Genomic DNA, 26,349 nt, shown 5'->3' with positions numbered 1-26,349 from the left:
CACCAATCCCTGTTGGTAAATCAATCAATGTCATTTACAAAACATGTATCAGGATAAATTCACCTGCAGTGAATGTTGGGTGAGTGTCAGATTCGTTGCTTTATAAATATGCCCCAAAAATTCAAGGTCTGTTTTTATCACTTCTGCCACTTCATTCTTCTTTGATGAACACAATCAGAACTTTTTATTGACAGATATACGTACATGTGCTAAAAAAATCCACACTTTAAGCAGTGCTTACTGGTAATATTTTATTTTGTGTTTGTAATATAATTTCAAAGTATAAGCACGTGTTAATTTTTACATTTTATTGAATACTTTTTAAAATGGTTCATTTACCCAAACAGCAAATAAAAGAATTTTCAATAAAAGCATACCCTTGGAGAATCGTAAAAAATCTGCCATGGTATAAAAACATTCTGTGTACTACAGAAAGGAATTGCTGCTCATTGCAGATCTAAGATTAACTGCTTTAATAAACTATTCTTATTTGCAATAATACTGTACACAATAAAATCAAATGTGAAATTAAGTTATATATTTGTATCTGATATTGCACTGAATCTAGGATGATTTATGAATGTAGGCATTGTGAGTTCAAATGAATTCTAAACTCCAGTTTGGGCAAACCCTTGCGCTAATTATCTTACATAATTACAAAGCAGAACACAGATATCACTTCATGTAGCTCCTGCCTCTAAATCACCTTTGGTGCATGAGCTGCTGTAGAACTTGAGATTGGTTGTTTGGCCTAGGTGAAAGGGTAACATAAAGGGGGAAATGTCTGCTAAGAGTCGCAAAATTTGCTTTACAAAGGAAAAAAATATTTCAAAATGTTTCAGATCATATGCACTTGAAAGAACACAGACAACTCTAGGATGTACGGTGTTAGATAAAAAGATATTAAAGTGGTTGTAAATGTTTTGTTTTTTTTGCTTCTTTAAAATAATAGTAAATACTTAGCCCCAATCCTCTTCTTCTGGGGTCCCCCACCGGCGCTCCAAGCCCGTCCTCTTCATCGCATTCCACCATGGAAAGCCGCCTTCCATGGGGGCACACATGCTGACTTGCTCCCAAGTCCCGCTGCTGCGTCCATTGGTACAGACAGCAGTCCCGCCCCCTGCTCGCATGTCAGAGCTTTTGATTGACAGCAGCAGGAGCCAACGGCTCCTGCTGCTATTACTCTGTCCAATGAGGAGTGCTACAGCGGCTCGTGCACATTGTTGGATTTGGGCTCAGATAAGAAAAAGGCGAGATCTCGTACAGACGACCGGATCTATCCGCTGGGATTGATCCGCGGATCAGTTCCAGCAGATAGATCCGGTCGTGTGTACGTCCGAGCGGACATTTCCCAGCGGATAAAAATCCAGCCGACGGATTCCCAGCGGATAAAAATTTCTTAGCATGCTAAGAAATCTATCCGCTGGAATCCAGTCCAGCGGACTGATCCGGTCGTCTGTACAGACTCACCGGATCAGTCCGTCCGCTCCCATCCCTCGCATGCGTCGTAATGATTCGACGCATGCGTGGAAGTATTTACCTTCCAGCGTCGCGCACGTCGCCGCGTCATCGTCGCTGCGACAGCGCGACACGTCACCGCGGATGTATTCCGTGCGGATTTCGATCTGATGGTGTGTACAGCCATCAGATCCGCCAGAGGATTTATCCGCTGGAAACGGTCCGGCGGACCGTTTCCAGCGGATATCCTCTCGTGTGTAAGGGGCCTTAGGCTTAACTACCACTTTAATATTAAAAGCAACTTGAACTTTAATTGTTGACATGAAAATATTTTTTTACAATGTATTTTTCTAATTGTGTAGGATAAAATGCTGCAAAATACCCTCAAAATGATTCAGTGCAGGTGCCTCCTGTGAAGGGTACAGCATACAAAGACATTTTAGACAATTGTGAGCTTCCATGCTTGTGGCAACAGTTTGGGGAAGGCCCTTTTTGTACCAACTGCACTGTGCTGCTGAGCACAAAGCCAGGTCCATAAAGACATAATTTGAAAAGCCTGATATGGAGGAACTTGAGTGACCTGTACAGAGCCCTGATCTTAATCCTTTTTAAATAGCTTTCGGACTTATCCAATGTCAGTAACGGATCTCATTTTTAGCTGAATGAGTACACATTCTCGTAGGCTTCAAAATCTTGTGGAAATCCTTTGCAGGAGAGTGTAGATCACAAAGGGGAGGGAAACTCCATATTAATGTTCATAGTTTTGAAATGCTATGTACAATAAGTTCATAAAGATGTGATGATAGCCAGGTGTCCACAAACATTTTGCCATATTGCATTTGCATATAAAGGGGAAAAAATTAAGTTGGGCGCTGATCACTTTAGCCTTTTAACCATTTATTGTTGAACTCAATTCTAGGGGAGATGTTTTAAAGGTATTGTTTTACTTTAAGTATCTGAATGCAGAGCAAGTAGATGGTGTAGCACACTGCTCCTGATGAACAGGCGCTATGTCAAATTTAGAGGGTGTCTGAGCTGGTAGTTTAGCTCAGACTTTGTTAATTGGGGCTAAATCAGCCTCTGTTCCGGCCATGGCTGTGCCTGGAGGGATTTCCCTTTGTTTGCCTGTAGGTGGCGGTACCACCACAGGCCAATGTTGGAACTAAGGCAGATCATGGTGTATTGGGTGTCTTTCCTCTGGAACAGCCCAGTGGGAGTGGTCTCCCCACAGGGCAGGCTGGGGAAGGTATCCTTAAGGGGCAGACGCCATTTTTGGGGCTCTTCGCCTCGTGGCCCTCCTGGCGCGAGGTACGTGTTGTGTGATTTTTTTAGCCTTGGGACCACGTTGGCCGAGGCTGCATTCCTGCTTGGTAGGCCCAGTTACCCAGACTGGGGCCTACACCATGGAGGTGATCCTGTGCTGTCTGTCCTGCAGGAGGAAGCCACTCAACAGAGGAAGCCAGGGGAGGAACTGTCCCAGAAAGGACCGAGCGGAAGGCTGGTACTTTAGGAGGGGCCTGGTAACTTGTTGAAGGATGCACTGTAGCCTACAATACCTTACAGTGTTCCGGGTTGGCTTAAAGGCTCTAGAACTGTAAGGCTGGATCTCCGGGTATCAAATCCTGTGGCAGAGGATTCCGGAATCCCTCATCTGAACTTGCAACCAGTCTGTGGCAGAGACTGAGATTATCTTGTCTGTGCATCATCCCAACTGCTAGGCCAGGTGAGAGGGGCCTATCCGGGTGAGCAAAAAACCCACTGGAGAGAAAGTGGTGAGTGTGACTTTGAAATTTAGCAATTCCCCAGTGATCTGTTTTGTGCGCCTGAACCTTCCCCTGATCCTTCACCCTGTTTGAAAATAAAAGTGAAAGAAAAGGAACTATAACTTGTGGACATTGAACTTTCTTGCGGACTCTCAACCCCCAGACAACGAGGAACGAGGTAACGTGCAAGGCCCAAAACTAACCAGCAGCTCCTACGGGGGTAGTGCTACATGGTCACTGCTAAAGATCGTTCTTGTGGGACAATCAACTGAAGTTATAGGGAGCATGTACATCACTCTCCCAAAAATATTCTGAAGGATTCGGGAAGATGGGAAGTTTGTAGGTAAGCACCATCTAAACTGAATGTATTAGAAGAGGGGAGGACATGAAGGAAAGGAAGGAAGCACTAACAATACACTTTTTTCTTAACCTGAGTTGCAATTTTTCCTGAAAAGTATTAACAGCTCTGTGGTTGATTCGTATTTATTTAATGATATACTGTATGTTTGAAACTTGACTGTCTGTAAAGTATTATGGTTCTGGTACTTGATTTTCTACATATCAAATTTTTACTTCTTTTAAACAGTATAAGTATCAAAGAATTACATGACCTGCACAGATCTGCAAGTCCCTCTGCATCCCTAATCTCATTTCACTTTCTATTCCAGAAGTTGTGTAAAATTAATTTCTCTTTTCCATCTCGACAAGATTGCATGCTTGCTGGACACTTTTATGTCTGTTTACATCTTTGCCGTCCTTGTTCCTGTTTTTGCCGTCTAGGATGGGCAAACAGGCAGCAGGATAAGAGGAGAAAAGCTTTTGGCTTTCAATACAAAGCCACACTTTCATTTTATTTGGCTTTCAAATGCCGTTCTTAAAGTATTTGTTTTGCATTTCATACCTCTTTGGGTTGGAGATTTAAGTCTTTTATAATGTTGGGGTTTATGTCATACTTCTGTGTTCTCAAGCTAATTGGCATTGCAGTAAGTGTTTTTCTTTCCACTAGGATAAACCACAGCTAAAGCTGCTACAGCCTGCTATTTTGTTACATCCTTTACACAGATCTGAAATTACTTTCTTGTGGAGCCTTTAAACTAAGTTAAATGATATCTGACTCTTTCAGCAAATCTGTTGCTTTATGCTTAAATGGCTCCGTTTTTTTTTCCGCTCAGTTCCTTTGCATCGCATTAGTTGTGTTTTCATTTAGTAGTCAAAGTTTTTCAATGACCCTTCCAACATCCGCTTTTTAACATTGAATTATTCTTCAGAATTTGTCCTTTGTCTAAATGGAGCCCATCTAAGCAATGAAATATTGCAAAGAAAAAAATCAAGCTTCTATCACGTCTCCAAATATGTTTTGTAAAATGATTACATCATATGACATGGTTCTGGAAAAAAATAGCATCATTTTAGACTGCCAAGAGCTGATGGATTTTCCAAAATAGTCTGTGAAGTTACAAAACGGGCTTTCACACTACAGAGATGTTTTATATAATGTCTAATGACAGTCAGGACAGCTTGCCAAGCAAAGAAAGTAATATTTTACCACTGGGCAGTTACATGTGCCCATATTATGTACACAATGCTTTCTGCTAGTTGTTTTAAGCCAATAGGTCATGGCATGGGTCTAAATATATTTCAAGGTACAGTATTTAGCGTCAATAAAAATTGTAGTCTATCAAAATGACATGTAAATTCCTTGGCTATCACCTTTTACTGCAGTATCACAATGACAATGACAATCATTCACTTTCTCTTCTCTGTAACCCAGAACTTTTGCCAAGTGTATGGCACCTGTGTGGACAATAAACACCCAATCATGGTGCAGAAGAACTTATAAACACATATTCATTCATATTATTGGGTAAGCACAGGTTTAAAGTAAAAAATTAACTGCTATAAAGTAAGGATATTTTTACCCTAAACATCCAGTCATGAAAACCAATAACTTTGGAATAGCTAGCAATAAAAGTTGATTAATAAAAACCAATGATGGTATCAATAATTGCATGGCAAAAAAAGTTTCATCAACACTGATAATGCTCTCAAAAGGGAGGCAAAATCTCTCCACAAATAAAAACATAATACAGGTTCTATCCTTTCCCCACTCAAACTTAAAATGCTTGACTGGAATTAATCTTTAAATCTGTGTAACACCTTCGGGACTGGCGTGTTAAACCACCTTCCTGTCTGGGCCATCTTTCAATTTTTAGTGCTGTGATACATTGACTAACAATTACTCACACACAAATGTATTTTTTTAAGTCCAGATACAGCTTTATTTTGATAGTATGTACAGTAATAACCATTAAGTTTTTTGTTTCAACTCTGATTTTATTGAATTTAAATTACATAACAAAAGAAACATTGTATACATCCTATAGGTAATGATAACATTTTTTTTTATTCATTATATAATGTTTTTCAAAATAATATGGCAGAGACAATTTGCAAACAGAGAGGATAGACTTCAAGGGGGTCCAATACATGTACAAATATTTCTGTTAATCACAAATCTCAAATATATAAAGCATCCAATCCAGGGATGGAAAAAAGGGGGAAAGGGAGAGAGTGGATGAGGGGGTGAGGAAAGGGATTCCGGAGACTCAGCACCCAAACTCAGCAGAGGAGATACCAGATAGGCCTACTGGTATTACTCGCCACCACTAAGCAGCATCTCATACTCCTGAGAGCCAGTGAGGGGGATGTCCAAGCTGGATTGCTCCAGTGCTATTCATTGTTTAAAGTTGTATTCCCCGAACTCTGAATAAATGTGTCACCTGGTAGTACTTCATTGGATCAGTGAATGCTATTCCCCTAAGTAGCTTGGGCATGGTACGATAAGTGTAAGATAAGCGAGGATGGGAAGATGCACAAACAATGCTTTCAAAAATGGCTGGTGGATTAGAATCAAAAGTGTCTGGAATAAATGTAACAACCTGAGCATAACTGTCATTTTTAGTATGGTGCTTCTGCCAAATCAGGTTCTCTTTATTGGAATGCAAAGCAGGCAGGAAATTGACATTGATGGAGTAATCTTGGTGCCCAGATAAGTGATGTGGGTGGTCACCGAATGAAAAGGGAACACACTTATTCATTTTCCACACAAGACAGATGCAAAGAAATGTTAGGGCCTTTGATTTATCAAAGTCAATTTTAAAGTACGACCCTTCTAAGAAGGCTTAAAGGGGAGTGTTTGGAGAAACAAAAAACAGGAGATCATCCACATAAGCGGCCACTTTGAAATTAGTCTGTCTTGTAGGGAAACCCCTAATATCTGAATTTTGCCACACATGGAGCAGGAAGGTCTCAAACATCAGGATGAATATGAGGGGTGACAACGGGCATTCTTGCCACATCCCATTAACCAGAGCAAAGTAGACATGTGCATTAATTTTCGTCCGAATTTCGGGTATTTTTGTTATCGTTTTAACAAACGAAAACTAACGCACAGAATTCGAAATCCGAAAGGTCCGACATAAAAAAATGCTTTATTTTCATTTTCGTTGCTAAAAAAGTTCGATATAGATAGAAGATTTGACATGACGCTGACAATAGCAATCTGTGTCTATCGAATCTGCGGTCGAATGTGCCTAACCTTAACTCTATTAGTCCAAGATTATTCTACATAGAGAGGAAAGATTTGACATTATATAGAGAAAAGATTTGACATTATAGAGGCAGTGATGGGGTAGACCATTCGACATGAACGATGAAGATTTGACAAAGCAGCGAAAAACATACAAACGTCGAATTTGTCATTGAAGGCTTATGGTGTCTGTCGAAAGTAGATTAGACAAGAAGCTTAACTGTACGACGCCGCAATCGTACATTTCTGATCAAATGCTCGGCCCATGGGCTACAGAAGAGTTCGAATGTTGGTTGACTAGTAGTAATAATTTATAAATATAATTATTACTAGTGTCATACAACATTAGAATTATTCTATAGCTTGTAGACAGAACAATCGACTGAAAATGTACAATTGCAGCGTCGTACAGTTTAGCTGCTCCGTCAAATCTTCTGAGAACATTCAACAGACACCATAAGCCCTCAATGACAGATTCGACCTTAATTAATTCGGATTTTCGGACTAATATATTTTTTAAACAAAACTAAATAAATAAAAACAGATTTCGGGAGTAACGAAATAAATGTATCTTTCGGATGAAAATGAAATTCCGAAACAAAATATTTCAGTGTGCACATGTCTAGAGCAAAGTAAGGTGATATGACTTTGTTATATGTAACAGTGTCGCGCCAATAAAGAGACCCTGTAAGGGTTCTCCTGTGAAACCAATAATAAGTGACCTGGCCTCACTATCTGTTCCCAATATGGGATATCAAAGATAGGTGGTCAGGAAGTGGTAAGAAATGTGAATCAAACCCTATGGAAAAATTATTGTTCAGAGGTATTGTCACCGCAGTGATCCTATACCATATTAACCAATTAGTGTTCAAACCTATTATAAATGAACAAATTAAGTGAAAAAAAGTCCTATACTATGGAAGAGCAGTATAAATGCAGTCCACAGTAAATAATGAAGACAACCAATCCTGTGATAGTAATCAGTCCGTGCTTTGTGAAACAACAAACATGTCTTCTCCTCAGCTGGTTATCATGAAACATATGTTCTCAGCAGTAATCCTCAGCATTTGACATATAGAGATAGGTGGGTACTCTTACCGGAGCAGGTGGACCCTCAAACTCACCGTACGGCGGGAGGGTCTTTAAGGCTTGTATAGACCGACTGTCTGATCCGGATACCGTCAGGATGGACTCCTGGGCAGAGCAGATTTCCACAAATATCCCGATGTCCAGAGAACCGCTTGATGTTATGTTGACATGTAGTAATGTTGCTCAATCACTCCCAAGCAGAGAGAAAAAAAGAGAAAAAATGCTCCTCATAGTGTAAAACTAATTTAATAAAAAATTCCAAAGCTTCACACTGGTGACAGGAACTCAATAAAAACAAATGGTATAAAAATTACAAATCACTGCAAACAATTGCAAGACCACACGTGAAAAAGGAAAAAAGGACTGTATAGTGAAACAGCAACTCTCCCCCTTGATGGGTGGATAAGAGTTTTTCCAAAAAAATGCAGTGCAGATGCGGCGAATCAGCAACCCGACCGGTGTCGTCTAAGATAGACTTCAACTGGGGTATCATGGCTTTGTTAGCTCATACTGCTGCAGTAGGGGTGGAGGAGAGTGCTGATCCATCTAAACATGTGGTCTCCAATCCCAATATGGGACAATGCTGCCCTCAGAAAGTGCAAGTCCACTCGGTCAAATGCCTTCTAGGCATCAGTAGATAGCAGACAAAGTGGGATTCTGCAAATGTGTGCAAAGTGTATGACATTGAGAATGCATGCAATTTTCTTTTGGCCTCCCTTGAAGGTATGAACCCTACTTGATTGTGGAGAAAAATAGACTGAATGAGAGTCATGAGTCAGAATGACAAAATCTTTGTAAAGATTTTCAGGTCTGTATTCAGAAGCAATATTGGGTGGTAGTTGGCACATAAAGGAAGGTCTTTGACTTCCTTGGGGATCACAGAAATATGCGCCTGTAAGAAATCCAGAGGGAGGGCTTGATCTTGTAGTAGACAATTGAAGACATTGACAAACCGTTGGACTAGAAAAGGAGTGAACGTCTTTTAATATCCTCTAAAAAACGTCAGGTGCGGGTGCCTTGTGGGTCCCAGCGCACCCAGCCCACCGCAGCGCATCAGCATGAAAGCAGCCATGGGCCCCTTTCACACGGTCATTTTGACCCAATTGGACCCTCCATTCACCTCTAAGGAGTGGCAGATGTAAACCGACTTGTGTCCTACCTCCAATACAATCCAGCTGTGCCCGTGACCGCTCTGCATATGCAGAGCGGACAAGGACCTGCCATCTGCCCCGCTCCGCTGATTGTGGTCTGTGACCAGTTACCAAGTTGCTTAAGTGGCCATCAGGCTTCAAAATGTTGGGCACCCCTGATTTAAGGGCTCATGCACACCAGAAGGTGGTGCAGGAAACCCGTGTTCTATGAATGTTTCCCTACACCGTGTTCAAAGCACACTGGGTGTGCAATCTGCAGTGGGTGTTAATGTATTCTTAATGACACACCAAATGCACTTTCCCGTACTGTAAAAATTAATTACTCTTACAGTGTGCACACAAGTGGATTCACGGTATGATTCCCCAGAATATCTGTGGTACGGTGATGCATATTTTGGCATGTTTCCACACACAGTGTGGTAGTGGTAATGTCTGCATGTACAGCTGTGATTGATTTGCGGGACTTCACTTCCTGGCAAGTTCTAGGACTTTATTCCTGGCAAGTTCTGGATTATTTCCAAGACTAAGTGTCTTGAATATACACATTCTAGAGGAATACTTTAAAGTGCTGATGTGCAGATATTGAGGTCTAAATGGAATGCAAAAAAATAATTTTATATATTATGTCAACTAATTGTTCAGAAATCTATTATTTTGTGTTCTGGAAGCTAATGGAGGAATATGATTCTATGTGAACTGTATGTTTTAAATCTAACAAAGGAGCTGGGTGTTTTTTTTTTTTTAAACCTGCAAGGCAATGTCAAATTGTGCTAGTATGCATTGCATACTAGCACATTATGTGAAACTTACCTGAAAACGAAGCCTTCCTGTGGCGGGCTGTCACCGCTTAGGGTGCTTTCATCTTCACGTTGGTTCGCAGACTCCGACTATTACGGCACAGGAATTTAGAGGAATGGCACATGTATGCCAATCTTTTGGTGATGTCAGTGGCTAGATGTACAGTAAATAACTCCTAAACAGTGCACGTTTACAGTACCTATAGGGAAGCCTTATTATAGGCTTCCCTATTGGTAAAAATCATGCATGGGAGTTTACTCCCGCTTTAAGTAATTTCTCACAATAGTATTTATATTTAGAACATTATAAATGAACAAAATATTCTTTATATAGGTGTGTTTTCTATTATTTTAAAAGTAATTTTCTCCCTTTACTATAACCATATAGTAGCCTGTTTCAATTCAGTTTTTCTTTTTTACAGTGGAGTTGGTCTTTATACTGGTGTGTCCAGATCATGAGGCTTTATATCAGATATTTTACTATTTACTGCCCCTTGCCATGCAATGTCCTGCTAACCATCTCAGCATCAGCAGCAGGAAATCAGACATCCTCTTTTCATTGCTTGTCATATGCCCACAGCTCCCATAGGAAAATAGGGACATTCCATCAACATAGATGGATTGCCAATTACTTCCTAATTCAGAAAATGAAGAATTGCATTTGAATTTGAGCTTTGTGTTCTACTTTATGTACAGAACATAGGGACCAAACCAGGAAGGGTGGATGATCGGGGGTATTGTATTTTTCTTATGAAAACTACCATTATCCTTTAATTACCAACCAGTCTGACTACATAGACATTTAGGCCCGGATTCTCAGAGGACTTACGACGGCGTAGCGCCATGTATGCCGTCGTAAGTCCGAATCCGAACCGTCGTATCTATGCGCCTGATTCTTAGAATCAGTTACGCATAGATTTCTATTACATCCGACTGGCGTAAGTCTCTTACGCCGTCGGAGCCTAACTGCATTTTTACGCTGGCTGCTAGGGGGGTGTAAGCTGATTTACGCGTCAAAATATGTAAATTAGCTAGATACGCGAATTCCCGAACGTACGCGCGGCCGACGCAGTAAAGATACGCCGTTTACGTTAGGCTTTTCCCGGCGTAATGTTGCCCTTGCTATATGAGGCATAACTGCGGCGTACCAATGTTAAGTATGGCCGCCGTTCCCGCGTCGAAATTTGAAAATGTTACATTGTTTGCTTAAGTCATCCGTGAATGGGGCTGGACGTCATTTACGTACACATCGAAACCAATATGTCCTTGCGGCGTACTTTGACGCAAAGCACACTGGGATATTCCACGGATGGCGCATGTGCCGTAAGTGCAAAACGTCAATCACGTCGGGTCATAGCACATTAACATAAAACACACCGCCCTGTTCAACATTTGAATTAGGCTGCCTTACGCCGGCCGAATTACGCTATGCCGCCGCAACTTACGGAGCAAGTGCTTTGAGAATACAGCACTTGCCCGTCTAAGTTGCTGAGACGTAACGTAAATCGGATACGTTACGCCGCCGCAAGGATACGCCGTTCTACGAGAATCTGGCCCTTAGAGCAGAGATCACTTTTAAAGCACGTTTAAAAATAATGGTCCGGATTCATAAAGAAGATACGACGGCCGGCCGGTCGTATCAATGCGCCTGATTCATAGAATCAGGTTACGCATAGATCTACCTACGATCCAACAGGTGTAAGTGACTTACACCGTTGGATCTTAGGCTGCAATTCTAGGCCGGCCGCTAGGTGGTGATTTCATTGCGGTCGGTGTAGAATATGCAAAGGAGTCGTTACGCCGAGTCACGAACGTACGCTTGCCCGTCGCAGTAAATTTACGCCGTTTCCGTAAGAGATACGCGGCGTAAAGATAAAGCTGCCCCCTAGGTGGCGTAGCCAATGTTAAGCATGGCCGTCGTTCCCGCGTTGAAATGTGAAAATTTAACGTTGTTTGCGTAAGTCGTCCGTGAATGGCGCTGGATGCCATTTACGTTAACGTCGAAACCAATGACGTCCTTGCGACGTCATTTAGCGCAATGCACGTCGGGAAATTGTAGGGACGGCGCATGCGCAGTACGATCGGCGCGGGACCGCGCCTAATTTAAATGATCGACGCCCCCTCACCGGATCATTTAAATGAAGCGGGCTTGCGCCGGAGGATTTATGCTACGCCGCCGCAACTTTTACAGGCAAGTGCTTTGTGAATCAAGCACTTGCCCGTAAAACTTGCGGCGGCGTAACGTAAATGAGATACGTTACGCCGCCACAGAGATGCGATGATTCTACCTGAATCTGGCCCAATGTACTTTGTGCTTATTTCAAGCGTTAATTAAAGTCTTCTATTTCACCACAAGTGAAAACCACCTGGAGGGTGCACATTTAAAAAAATATATATATTTTTGGTCCCCACATATTGTTTTGTATTTCCAAAAAAAATCCTACATGTCTCAGCCACACCTACAATTTCCAATAAGCACAATATATCTGAACACATCTAAAACAGAATAGTTTCTACAACAAATCCACATGTTAAATAGTGGATTACATATGCAATCTTATTTGCAAGGAAGAAGAAAGTCTAGATTATGAAAATCAGGAGTATAACAGTATTGAAGTGTTAGTATGGTGGTCAACTAGCAATAGCAATATATGTGTAGGGGCTTATGACTATTCTGGTATAAAGTAAAAGGAAATATTCAACCAGGTGATGGTGTGTCAGCTCTGCTGACCAAACTAATCAGACAAAATATTAATAACAGCCTGAATAGGATTTGCTTAGGTATTTTTTAAAGATCTCTTAACCTTGGACCCAAATATAAAAAGTGATTATAGCAAGTAGATTCCCCTAGTATTTCTTTGCCAAGGAGTCAAAATTTAGAAATAATGGTAATGGCGGGACACACTATGAAAGCATCCCTTGTTTGGGTAAGAAAAAAATGGCCAGAATAGGATGTGCCTAGGACCATAATATAGCTTCTGAACAAAACAAAAAAAAACTATTTTTGAAATACTGACTTGCCCTTAATTCAGAAATTAAGGAAGTCTTCCCCAAGTACAGCACAGTGGTGTAGTGAGTAGCACATTCGCCTAGCAGCAAAAGGGTCGCTGGTTCGAATCCCGACCACGACACCATCTGCCTGGAGTTTGCATGTTCTCCCTGTGTCTGCGTGGGTTTCCTCAGGGCACTCCGGTTTCCTCCCACACTCCAAAGACATGCTGGTAGGTAAATTGGATCTTGTCCAAAATTGGCCCAGTATATATATGTATGACTGTGTGTCCCTAGCGTGTCGAGATCCTACGGGGTAAAATGACCGCACCAGCCAAGCAGACACTGGCTGAAAAAAGCGCCCAGAGGCGATTCAGTTCGCATGTGTAGCGCTATACAAGTCATTCATTCAAGTAATGCAGTTTGATTTTGTGGATATTTGCTTGCCTCTTTGTGCAAACAAATTTACAACCACATTATGCAAGAAAGCAGGGAGAGTACTTACCTACCCTTAGCAGTTGAACGGGGTCATGTTTGGACTATAGAAGGTTTCCTGTTACAAATGACTACAAACATCAGATGGAAGAATTGCAGGTTATTCAGTTTTGCCTTCAAAAATGATGAAACATTTGTATTTGTTGGTCCCAACTGAGCAGTCAAGGTAAGAGTCATGGAAAAAAAACTCAGATCAGATTCACTAGAAGGAAGAACTTCACTGTCTGCTCTGTCCATATGGATACAAATGCCTACATATTTTGAAATAGAGAAAGAAATCTATTCATTAGAATTACTGGAAAGTAGCATGATGTTGGATTTTTACACTGCAAAGCAGTAAAATTTGGTGTCTTATAGATCAAAAGTGGAGTAAAATTTAAGATGTTGACTCATCTCTCTTCCCACTGATGCCATTCTTCAGCAGGACTGGACAGTCTGTGCATGCCCCTTCTAACGATGGCCCTCCCCTTTGTAATATTGTCCTGATCCAGTGGAGGAAAAAGTTTTTAGGTTGGGTTGATTCCATCTTCACAGTGAACAATGCTTCTCCTCAGGAAGTACTATGCTAAATAATAATAATAGTAATGTTTTCCTGTTATTAAGTCATTGTAGACTGAAGACAGTATTGTAGAAAAAGGGGCATAAGATGCATTCAGTTTCACAAAAGCATTTCTACTCTTTTTACATACAATGGCCGGATTCACAAAACACTTACGCTGATGTATCTCGAGATACGCCGCGTAAGTGTAAATATGCGCCGTCGTATCTGTGCGCAATGCCCACAAAACTAGATACGCCTGAAAATAGGCTTCATCCAACCGACGTAACTTTCCTACGCCGGCGTATCGTTGGCGCATATTTACGCTGGCCGCAATTGATACTCCCATTGATTTCCTATGCACCTATGCAAATGAGGGAGATACGCCAATTCACAAACGTACTTGCGCCCGGCGCATAATAAACGCGCTTTGCGTAAGTCCTACGTCCGGCGTAAAGTTATTCCCTATATAGGAGGCGCAAGTCATGCAAAGGTATGAACCAGGGAACACAGCTGTCGTATTTTACGTAATTTACGTAGTACATGAATAGGGCTAGGCGTAGGTTACGTTCACGTCGTAGGCAGTGATTCGACGTATCTTAGGCAGTTGTTTCGACGTGATTCTGAGCATGCGCACTGTGATGCGTCCACGGGACGGCGCATGCGCCGTACGTTATTCGTAACTTTATGACGCTCAGTCCTTCATTTACATGGGGTCACGCCTCATTAGCATGGCTCACGCCCACTTCCACCTACGCTGGCTTACGCTAAGGAAACCCAGAATAGATTTGAGAGCGACTGGGGGCGAGTGCTTTGTGAATACTGTGCTTGCCGCTGTGCGCTGCGTCAGGGTAGCGTATATTCAATACGCTACACCGGCATAAATATGCGCCAATGTATGTGAATCCGGGCCAATATGTTTTGAGGAGCAAAGTAGCACCCTTCAATTTAATTGTCATAACATGATTGTCACGACATGCTCATTCACTCAGATTAATGTTGACTGTATGCTTATTCATATATTGTCAGTAGGATAAGAGGGTCTGCACAGTGAGGAGCTTGTGGCACTTACAGTAAATTGCGAAAGTGAGATATTTCATCTATACACCTAGGTACCACTTAGATATCACAGAAGGGTTAGTCTGATTAAAAAAGAGTCATAAGTACAGTCTACATATACAAGGGGTGGATTTAAATGCCCAGGTGGTGAAGCCCTATCTGACAACATCAAGGTGCTGCTACAAAAATCTATTTATTACAATTGGCCTTCCACAATTCATATGTTGTTTTTAAATCTGCAGAGAGACCCGACTCCTTCCTGAGTCATCAAGTAAAATTCACAACAGCCCTAATATACCAGAATTTACCTGTAGCACCCTGTTCCCAATGACTGGGGCGCTACGATAAATTTAGAGGGCGTCTGAGCCAATAGTTGGGCTCAGACTTTACTAATTCCATGGAAATTAGCCTTTGTTCTGGCTATGGTTGTGCTTGATAGAAGTTTTCCCTTGTTGTCTGTAGGTGGCATTACCACCTCAGACCTATGTTGGAACTTGGGCGACCCATGGTGTGTTGAGTGACCCTTCCTGGCAGCGGCCCAGTGGGAGTGGTGCCCCGCTGCGCATGCTGGGAGGGAATACTTAAGGGGCAAACGCCTCGTGGCCCTCCTGGTGCGAGGCACGTGTGTGTGTGATTCCACCCCCGGGACCACGTTGGTCCAAGGCTGTATTTCTATCAAGTAGGCCCAGATATGCTGGCTGGGGGGGCCTAAGATTGTAGAAGGGATCCCAAGATGTCCATCCAAGGGAGGGAAGCTGCTTAACGAAGGAAACCGAGTTTGGACCTGCCCTGGAGGAGACCAAGGCAAGCTGATGTCATGGGATAGGCCTGGTGACCTCATTATAAAAGGGATCCACTACTCAATTTGTCTTACAGATGGCCGGATCGGCTTAAAGGCTCTTTTGCTGTAAGGCAGGAAGCTTGGGACTAAAATCCTGTGGCAGAGGATCCCCTGACTATCCATCTTTTGTTCTGAGACGGTCGGTGGTAGAGACTTCTCATACTGTCCGTGCATCATTCCGGCTGCTAGGCCATGTGAGAGGGGTCTATCCGGGTGAGCAATACCCATTTAGGAAAGAGTGGTGAATACTGGAACTTAAATACTTTTTGTGCATTCTGTACCGTGTACCTGAACCTTCCCCTTCTCTCCTTCTAACTTCTACTTTCTTCACAAGTTTTATGCAGCAAAAATAAAATCAGTTGAAGGTTTTACATCTTGTGTGGACATTGCAATTTCTACAGACTTTCTTCCCCTGACAACAAACTTAGAGGTAACGTGCAAAACCCAAATCTAAACCAGCAGCTCCTACGGGAGTAGTGCTACATACCCAACACCTGAAAGGCTTCAGTCTGATACACCTCCAATTAGACAGGACACACTAAAAAATACAGCGTAACTAGCAAAGATGGAATAAAGCTTGACACATGTCAAGCTGGCGATGCACTGTTAAACAAACATGCAGGTTAAACAAAAACAAATTATAAACTTCTCCATGTGCATGAATTCAGCATAAATGATGAATTTATCAGGAATCAGCTGGAATCTGCATAGTGTGTAGCCAGCTTTACTGTTATCCGAATTGTCCCTCACTACCTAACCTCTGCATACAAAACTACCTCCACCACTACAAAACATCACTGTATCAGTGTTGCCATTTAAACTTTGTCCACAAAGAGTTTTGTTTTTCAATTAAATTTCCCATTAGGATTGTGACAGTCTGATCATGGAAGATAGCCGTGTCTGTATATATTTAGACTATTTATTTGCTTATTTGTTATGTTTATCACAGAAAGTAAAGCTTTTCCAAAATGTTTTCTTATTTTTCCATTATATAAAAAAAAACACATTGGTTAATAAATACCACCAAAAGAAAGCTTTATCTGTTTAAAAAAATTTACATGATGGTTTTCAGGTGGTTGATTTTTTTTTATTATTAAAGTGTGTGTGTTAATATAGGCCTATTAGTAACTACAAGCCTACATTAAATAAATAAATAAATAAATAAATTGTGTATATAATGTACTGCTGTGCTTCCCCCATCTGATTTCTCTAGCTGCTGCTTTAATGCCGCGTACAGACGGTCGTTTTTTGTGATGAAAAAAAAAACGTTGTTTGTGGGGAAAACAATGTTTTATGTCTTCTGAAAAACGACAAAAAAAAAATTCAAACATGCTTGAATTTTTTGTGTCATTTTTCAAAACGTTGTTTTTTGTTTCACAAAAAATTACCGTGTGTGTGGGCAAAACGACGTTTAAAACAACGTTTTTAAACCCGCGCATGCTCAGAAGCTAGTTATGAAGCGAGCTTCAATGGAAAAGAGTGGTGAACGTAACCTCGCTTTGCTAGAGCATTTTGGAAAAACGATGGTGTGTAGGCAACCTCGTTTTTGAAAATGAAGTTTCAAAAACGTCGTTTTATTTCATGATTTTAAACGTCGGTTTTTTTCATCACAAAAAAACTACCGTCTGTACGCGGCATTAGATATAAACCAATGCCAAGTCCATAAATCATTTGCGCTGTATACAAGCTGCAATAATCCATTATATATTCCAATTCTCTAGCACCCACATGTAACGCATCGTATACACGATGAGATTATTGGGAGAATTATCGATTGTTTTTTTGTTTTTTTGCATGCTAGTCTCAGATAGAAAATAAAGTGGTTACTCAATTTACGAAAATTCTCGTTCGACAGAATACAACTTCGGAAGTGATGTAATGAATTGTAATGTACTCCTTCATTTCCGAACATGCACGCTCTTGGTCACTTGATTTTTTTTATTCAGACGAATACTGTACTGATTAAATGAAAATCGTTCATTCTGCTATCGTACGAGAAAGATTTTCATGCTTGTCCCCTCCGATAACCTATGAACTGTCGTGATCAGCTCTTAAAAGAAGCTGTGTACCATTATCGTATGACCACTTCGAAAGTAGTGTTTTTCATCCGATTTTCTTGTGTGTACTAGGAATAAATTCTCACACTGGAGAGTCATAACCTTAGAAATGTACATCCAAATGCCATTTGGGATTTCCTCTCTTGCCTTTAAACCAGGGGTCTCCAAACTGCGGCCCTGGGGCTGGATGTGGCCCTTTGTTTGCCTTAATGCGGCCTTCTGGGCTCTATTCCATCCAATTTAAATGGGGCATAATTCTTGTTGCTGACACCAATGGGGCACTATTCCTCCAACTGACACCATCAATTCTTTCCATTAACACCAACAATGGGGCACTAGTCCTCGTACTGTCACCGAAGATATGGTATTATTTACTCCCACTGGACACCTGGACATTTTTTACTCCCAATGGCCCTAGTCTGGCCCTCCTAAAGTCTGAAGGACCGTAAACTGGCCCTTTGTTTAGAAAGTTTGGAGACCCCTGCTTTAGACTCAAAGGCCCAGATTCACAAAGGAGATACGACGGAGTATCTCAGATACTCCGTCGTATCTCTCAGAGTATCTATGCGACTGATTCATAGAATCAGTTATGCATAGATATCCCTAAGATCCGACAGGTGTAATTGTTTTACACTGTCGGATCTTAGGATGCAGTACCGCGGCCACCGCTGGGGGGAGTTTGCGTCGTAAACCAGCGTCGGGTATGCAAATTAGGAGTTACGGCGATCCACGACGGTTTTTCGCGTTCGCTACGTCGCCGCTAGTCTAGTTTCCCGTCGCAAAGTTAGTCGTCGTTTTGGGTGCCTTAAGGTAAGTGCTTTGTGGATCGGGCACTAAAACTGAAAACTTGCGGATGTGTAACGTAAACGGCTTACGTTACACGGGCACAATTGTACCTGAATCTGGCCCAAAGTACTTTTGCTCTTGAGTCTTTGAAGAATTTGTTTTACCATGATATCTCTATATCTTATTGTGCAGCATTAGTAACCAATAACAGAACTGGTACCACTGACACATTTCATTATTAGAATTTGACTTGAGAAAAAACATCTGTTTTAAATGTTGCATGAAGCTATTTTGTTCAATGACATTATGGGCTCCTATGAAATTGCACCTGGCTTCAAATCCATGTATACTCTCTACAACACAGAAGAGACCTCAAGCCTTAACTGGGTGCTGTAATCTGTGGATGGGGGGGATGCAAAGGACATTTAAAGAGGTTGCAGAGGTAATTACTATCTAGACAGATGTACATGTACTAAGTGAACAGAATGCCTCCAGAGCTGGGATCCAGTCAAGTCTTACAAAATTTCTAAAATAATTAGTCTCTAAAGCAGGGACACATTTGTGGTGTAATGGACCGGTCAAGCTACAGATGATCAGTTTCCTCCTCAAAGTGTCAGACCTCCTTCTCTCAAACTCAAGCATTGCAGTTGTCACTAGATAATTGCATAAGCGGTGTTAGTGACTGTTGTGCATTAAAGAGACTTTGCTGTATGTGTTGAGTGTGTCCACAGTGGACACACATTTGCAGCATATGAGCCTCCAGCAACTAGGCTGCATTGTGAGATGTTACCAGTTTGCTAAGTGTATGTAACTACCTGTAGGTTTTTACAACTCAGTTTGGCTGGTGGCGACAATTGCAGTGAAATCCATGTGTCTGTTGTGTGGTTCCTAGGAAAGGGGGCATGGATCGGTAGAGTAAGTTGGAAGGTGCTACGTGTTGCTTGTCGGTATACAATAGCAATGGCGTGATGCGGCTGATAATTCTATATACATTTTGTAGTGATCTTTATTCCTACTTAGGTTCTCCTTTAAGTCAGAGTCAAATCTGTCGTGTGGAAAGGAATTGTATTTTAGCAATGGTTAATGTTAATGGACAAATATATCCAGCAAAGTATTCTGGTACATTTGCTTTGAGGACTGCAGAGGTCTCTTTATCAAATTTCCAAAGCCATAATCACTTCACTGCATCCAATTATCTGTAGAACAGGTAGACGTTGATTGTATCGTATTGCTTCAGGAAGAGAAAAGCACATTAGGATTTCAGCTCAAGAAGATTGCTTTTCTTGGGAATAGATGAATTGAGGATGATTGGGAAGAGCTGTTGCATCCTAAAGAAAGCACTTACAGATCAAATTAAAACAAAGCAAAAAATATCATATTAAAACTAAAATACAAAATTCAGAGCAAATGAAAAAAGTTCAGCAAAACTGGAGCAGATACCCAGATCAGCCATACAGAGTCTTTGCATCATATGAAACATTTTGAATGTATACCTCAACCACAAACATTTCTTATTTGCTGCGTTTTTGTCTGCCAAATATACAATTGAAAGCATTTTGGTGTATCTCTTTGATGAGTGCAAAAAATACCTGTTGATCATGTCAGAAATTCAGAGCTATCCTGTAATTAGCAAAAGACAACTGGGCAGGGCTGAGACCACTCAGACTGCACAAAATGCTGTGTGTTGTTAGCCCCTAACAGGACATAGAAGCTAAGGGCATTCAACAGGTATTCTGAAATTGCATGGTTTTTGAAGGTATAAGACAGGGCCCAACCTTTTGAAGCACAAGGGACACTTAAGCGACTTGGTAACCGGTCGTGGGCCACAATTAACCGAGCTGGCGGATGGCAGGTCCATGTCTGCTCTGCATATGCAGAGTTGACACAGCCTACTATACTTTTATTTTATTTTTTTCAGCGGAGGTGGAGGTAGGACACAAGTCGGTTTACATCTGCCACTCCTTAGAGGTGAATAGAGGGTCCAAATGGGTCGACCCGTGGCTGCTTTCACACTGATGCGGTTTACCAATGCAGTGTACCTTTGGCTTTCCTGCACTTTGCAATAGACTTCTATTATATTCTGCAGGTTTGGTGACTTTCAGAAATCTCAAACTAGCAGGTAATAACAGAAGTCTATGGCTCAGTGCAGGTAACCCACAGGTGCACTACTCTGTATCTGTGGGTCAGTTTGAAAGCAGCCCAGTAACCACTGCAGGACAGATATGCCCATATATACACTGTGATTTTAGTAATAAACTGATCTTTAATAACAGTATTCTATTCCATCCCAGAGCAGGAGGTCGTGGGCCACGTCAGAGGGCTCCGCAGGCCATATGTGGCCCCCGGGCCACTGGTTGGGCACCCCTGGTATAAAACATGAGGAAATGTGCATGTTTTGCAGAAATATTTTATTTATTTTTTTGCCCTGGCATACACTTTAAACCTGATTGGTATGCCTGCCTAATTTACTTATATTCCATTTTTATACATACGATCATTTTTCGGCATGTAAAAAACGTCATTTAAAAAAATGTCATTTAAAACGATCGTGTGTGGGCTTCACATAATTTTTCGGTTTATGAAAAACGACAAAAAAAAAATTTGAACATGCTGCATTTTTTAACAACATTTTAAACAATGTCGTTTTTCGGGTTGTAAAAAATGATCGTGTGTGGGCTAAAACGACGTTAAAAACCCGCGCATGCTCAGAAGCAAGTTATGGGATGGGAGCGCTCGTTCTGGTAAAACTATCGTTCATAATGGAGTAAGCACATTCATCACGCTGTAACAGACAGAAAAGCGCGAATAGTCTTTTACTAACACAAAATCAGCTAAAGCAGCCCAAAGGGTGGAGCCGTTTAAATGGAACTTCCCCTTTATAGTGCCGTCGTACGTGTTGTACGTCACCGCGCTTTGCTAGATCATTTTTTTTTTTTAACGATCATGTGTGGGCAACGTCGTTTTAATGATGAAGTTGGGAAAAACTTTGTTTTTTCTAGAGGCTGAAAAACTTTGTTTTTTACATGCCGAAAAATGATCGTGTGTGCGCGGCATTACACTTTGCATGCTTACATTGATTTTGTTAGTTCATGTGTGGGCAGTGGACACATGAACTAACAAAATCAATGAAAGCATGCAAAGTGTAACCTTTCAAAAAATATTTTTTTATCTGATTTTAGAATACCAAAAACTGACTGCTTTCTATAGATGATGAGCTTTGAACATTATAATTTTTTTGCATTGCTTCAGACTGGGTGTAGATGAAAATAAAGAACAACCAGGGGTGGGACATCATCTTCCTATCTATGACTGTCTCAAGACACTAAAAATACCAACTGCTTTCAACATTTTCCAATGGTATTTGCACCAGATGTGGAGAAAGACATGTGTCCTAAAAAAGGAAATATGGATTCCACTTGTTAAACAGATGGAAAATGCATATGTGCAATGATGTGCATGACTTCCCTTAGGGCAGCCCCATTGCTGTAAGGCCCAGGGGTGTCAAACTGGTGGCCCTCCAGCTGTTGCAGAACTACAAATTGGAAATGTTATACATTGGGGGTTAATTACAAAAGGCAAATCCACGTTGCACTACAAGTGCAAAGTGCACTTGAAATTGCACTGAAAGAAGTACAGTCGCTGTAAATCTGAAATGAGGAGAAGCTCTGCTGATTTTATCATCCAATCATGTGCAAGCTAAAATACTGTTTTTTTTCTCCTTGCATGTCCCCCTCAGATCTACTTCCAAGTGCACTTTCAGTGCAATTTCAAGTGCACTTTTACTTGTAGTGCAAAGTGGATTTGCCTTTTCGTAAATAAACCCCGTAGTGTTTTACCTATGTGAACATTTTGCACCCGAAATTATCTTTTGATTGTTAGTATTCATTTATGATTTGTTTGATGAATTTGCTTGTGGATATACAATTTTTTTGCATTATTATGCATGCAAATTAATTATTTCATTATTTAAATATTTGCACCCGATGTGAATTTATGGGTTTATTTTTTATATCAGATTCTATATATTTTCTATGCAGCACTTTTGATTATTTTGTTTTTACACATATATAATATGTTTTGATGAATTATGGAGTATACATTTTGCTGAATTTATTTTAATTTATTTGGATGCACTAATTAGGGATGACGTTTTGATCACGCATTTAATTACTTGGTTTTTATTTATATATTTTTATTTATTGATCAGTTCAGCATTCTTATCATAAAGTATCAGGGTGGTAGAGTACAATTACATTTTACATCATACAAAGAAATCCGAACTATGTACAAGTGAGGATCTTCCATTCACTTTAGACAAATCGGACCCACATTTATAATCTTTCAGAGCATTGTGTTATGCTCTGAAAGATCATAAATGTTGGTCTGACACACAGCAATCATTGAGAATGGGAAGACTAGGGAAATCCTTATCCTGCCTGCGCCAAACTGATAAAAACATTCTCCTATTCTAAAAGCATATATGAACTTCTATAACAGAGGTGTGACAGTTCATATTTTTTATCCCCATGCCTGAAATGGTGGTGCACAGATGCCACACGGCCTTCTGTATCCAAAACTCCCAACTCCTCCTCTGCAGAGTCTGCCCAAGGCGCTCTAACTCCTATATATCCCTCCACCATGCGCAGTATACACACTTTAGAACAGGGGAAGCACCATGTCCTAAGGCCTGATGACCTCTAATTGGGGAAGTGTACTCTAAAGCAGTCACAATACACCCCCTCTTTCCACAACAAATATATATAGATGCACACTTGCTCAAAATTAAGGTGATGGGGAAAGCCAGGGTAGTTTGGCTAGATAGGTCACAGGAACCGGGCCCAGTTTTAACTTTACCTTCTGCTATCATTGGGCCAGATTCACGTAGAATCGCGGCGGCGTAATGTATCGTAGATACGTTACACTGCCGCAAGTTTTCATCGCAAGTGCCTGATTCACAAAGCACTTGCGAGAAAACTTACGCCGGCGGGCTCTGGCGTAAGCCCGCGTAATTCAAAGGGGCGTGTGCCATTTAAATTAGGCGCGCTCCCGCGCCGGACCTACTGCGCATGCTCCCTTTTAAATTTCCCGCCGTGCTTTGCGCAAAGTGACGTCATTTTTTCGAACCGCGACGTGCGTAGCGTACTTCCGTATTCCCGGACGTCTTACGCAAGAAGGAAACATTTTTAAATTTCGATGCGGGAACGACGGCCTTACTTTATACAGCACATGCGTGTGCTGTGTAAAGTTAGGGCACCTAAAACGACGACTAAAATTGCGACGGGAAACTAGACTAGCAGCGACGTAGCGAAAGTGAAAAAACGTTGTGGATAGCCGTAACTACTAATTTGCATACCCGACACTGGTTTACGATGCAAACTCCCCCCAGCGGCGGCCGCGGTATTGCATCCTAAGATCCGACAGTGTAAAACAATTACACCTGTGGGATCTTAGGGCTAACTATGCGTAACTGATTCTATGAATCAGTCGCATAGTTAAGAAGACCCTAAAACAGAGATACGACGGCGTATCAGGAGATACGCCGTCGTATCTCTTTTGTGAATCTGGGCCATTGTTCCTACATCTTTTCCCCCAATTGCTTTTAGCTGAGATCATTTAACAAATTACCCTATTATTATTTACTTTATGGGCACTAGCAAGCAGAAGTCAAACCTTCTGAATTGACACTGTTGTGAACTATATATCAATAATAAGGCCACCCCTAAATTTGGCCATAAGACACGGCAGATATTCTTTTCTCACATTTGCAATTGTTGGAGAAATGTAAGATGGCTACATGACCCTAATTTCAGTCAATGTTATATGAAAATTCTCTAGCACTCCAACATTAAAAAGCAGGTGTTTGAGCATATGTGCGTCACGGTCCTGCACGTGGTTGTCATCACGGTTGTACCATGTTGGCATTAGACAGCAGTCGTAGATAGTAGCATTTGTTGGCTAATCGAATATATTTTGCTTTGCAATCTTTCAATTTGTAATTTTGGAAATAAATCATCAACAATTTTCAATATACCTTAACAAGAACCTGTGGCCAGGATTCAGACTGTAAAGTATGTGTAAGCTCTTAAAGTAGAACTATACTCATGTCCACTCCAACTATGCATTAACCAAGAGCACCCTGCCAGCCACTGGCATCTTCTGCCCATCTTCTTTTGGGTTCTGACCTTTGGCCATTTTGATTGGCCAAGATGATGCCACTCCTGCTCGTTTAACTGTTGTACACTTAGCTGCATATGCACAGCTCAATGTAAAGTGCTAACAGGCAGATAAGAATACTTTAATACAGACATGGGGATGATTTACTAAAACTGGGGAGTGCAAAATCAGGTGCAGCTCTGCATAGAAACCAATTGGCTTCCAGTTTTTTTGTCAAAGCTTAACCACTTCACCCCCGGAAGGTTTTACCCCCTTAATGGCAGGCCGTTTTTTGCGATACGGCACTGTGTAATTTTAACTGACAATTGTGCGGTCGTGTGACGTTGTACCAAAACAAAATTTATGTCCTTTTTTTCCCACAAATAGAGCGTTCTTTTGGTCATATTTGATCACCTGTGTGGTTTTTATTTTTTGCGCCAGAAACAAAAAATGAGTGCCAATTCTGAAAAAAATATATATTGTTTTTACTTTCTGCTATTAACCGCTTAACGACCGCCGCATGTATATGTACGTCCACAGAATGGCACGTATAGGCAGATGGGCGTAACCGTACGTCCCTGCCTTTCCACGGGTCGGGGGTCTGATCGGGACCCCAAATCCCCCCCGCTACATGCGGCGGTCTGAAATCCTCGGGGAGCGATCCAGGATGAGGGTGCGGCTATTCGTTTCTAGCCGCCCCCTCGCGATCGCTCCCCGGAGCTGAAGAACGGGGAGAGCCGTATGTAAACACGGCTTCCCCGTGCTTTACTGTGGTGGCTGCATCGATCGTGTGATCGATGATTACAGACCTACAGCCACACCCCCCTACAGTTGTAAACACACACTAGGTGAAACATAACTCCTTCAGCGCCCCCTGTGATTAACTCCCAAACTGCAACTGTCATTGTCATTTTCACAATAAACAATGTAATTTAAATGCATGTTTTGCTGTGAAAATGACAATGGTCCCAAAAATGTGTCAAAATTGTCCAAAGTGCCCGCCCTAATGTCGCAGTCACGAAAAAAATCGCTGATCGCCGCCATTAGTAGTAAAAAATAAATAAATAATAAAAATGCAATAAAATATCCCCTATTTTGTAAATGCTATAAATTTTGCGCAAACCAATCGATAAACGCTTATTGCGATTTTTTTCCAAAAATATGTAGAAGAATACGTATCGGCCTAAACTGAGGGAAAAAAAATGTTTATATATGTTTTTGGGGGATATTTATTATAGCAAAAAGTAAACAATATTGCATTTTTTTCAAAATTGTCGCTCTGTTTTTGTTTATAGCGCAAAAAATAAAAACCGCAGAGGTGATCAAATACCACCAAAAGAAAGCTCTATTTGTGGGGAAAAAAGTACGCCAATTTTGTTTGGGAGCCACGTCGCACGACCGCGCAATTGTCTGTTAAATAGATGCAGTGCCGAATCACAAAAGCCGGCCTGTGCATTTAGCTGCCTAAAGGTCCGGGGTTTAAGTGGTTAAACACATCCAATAAAAAAAATGTAAATATCAAATTTCTTCATCAATGTATTCTGCTACATATTTATTTGTAAAAAAAATCCCAATAAGTGTATAT

Source organism: Rana temporaria, chromosome 4 (assembly GCF_905171775.1).
Source record: "Rana temporaria chromosome 4, aRanTem1.1, whole genome shotgun sequence".
NCBI classification, from domain to species: domain Eukaryota; kingdom Metazoa; phylum Chordata; class Amphibia; order Anura; family Ranidae; genus Rana; species Rana temporaria.
This window is presented reverse-complemented; position numbering follows the sequence as displayed.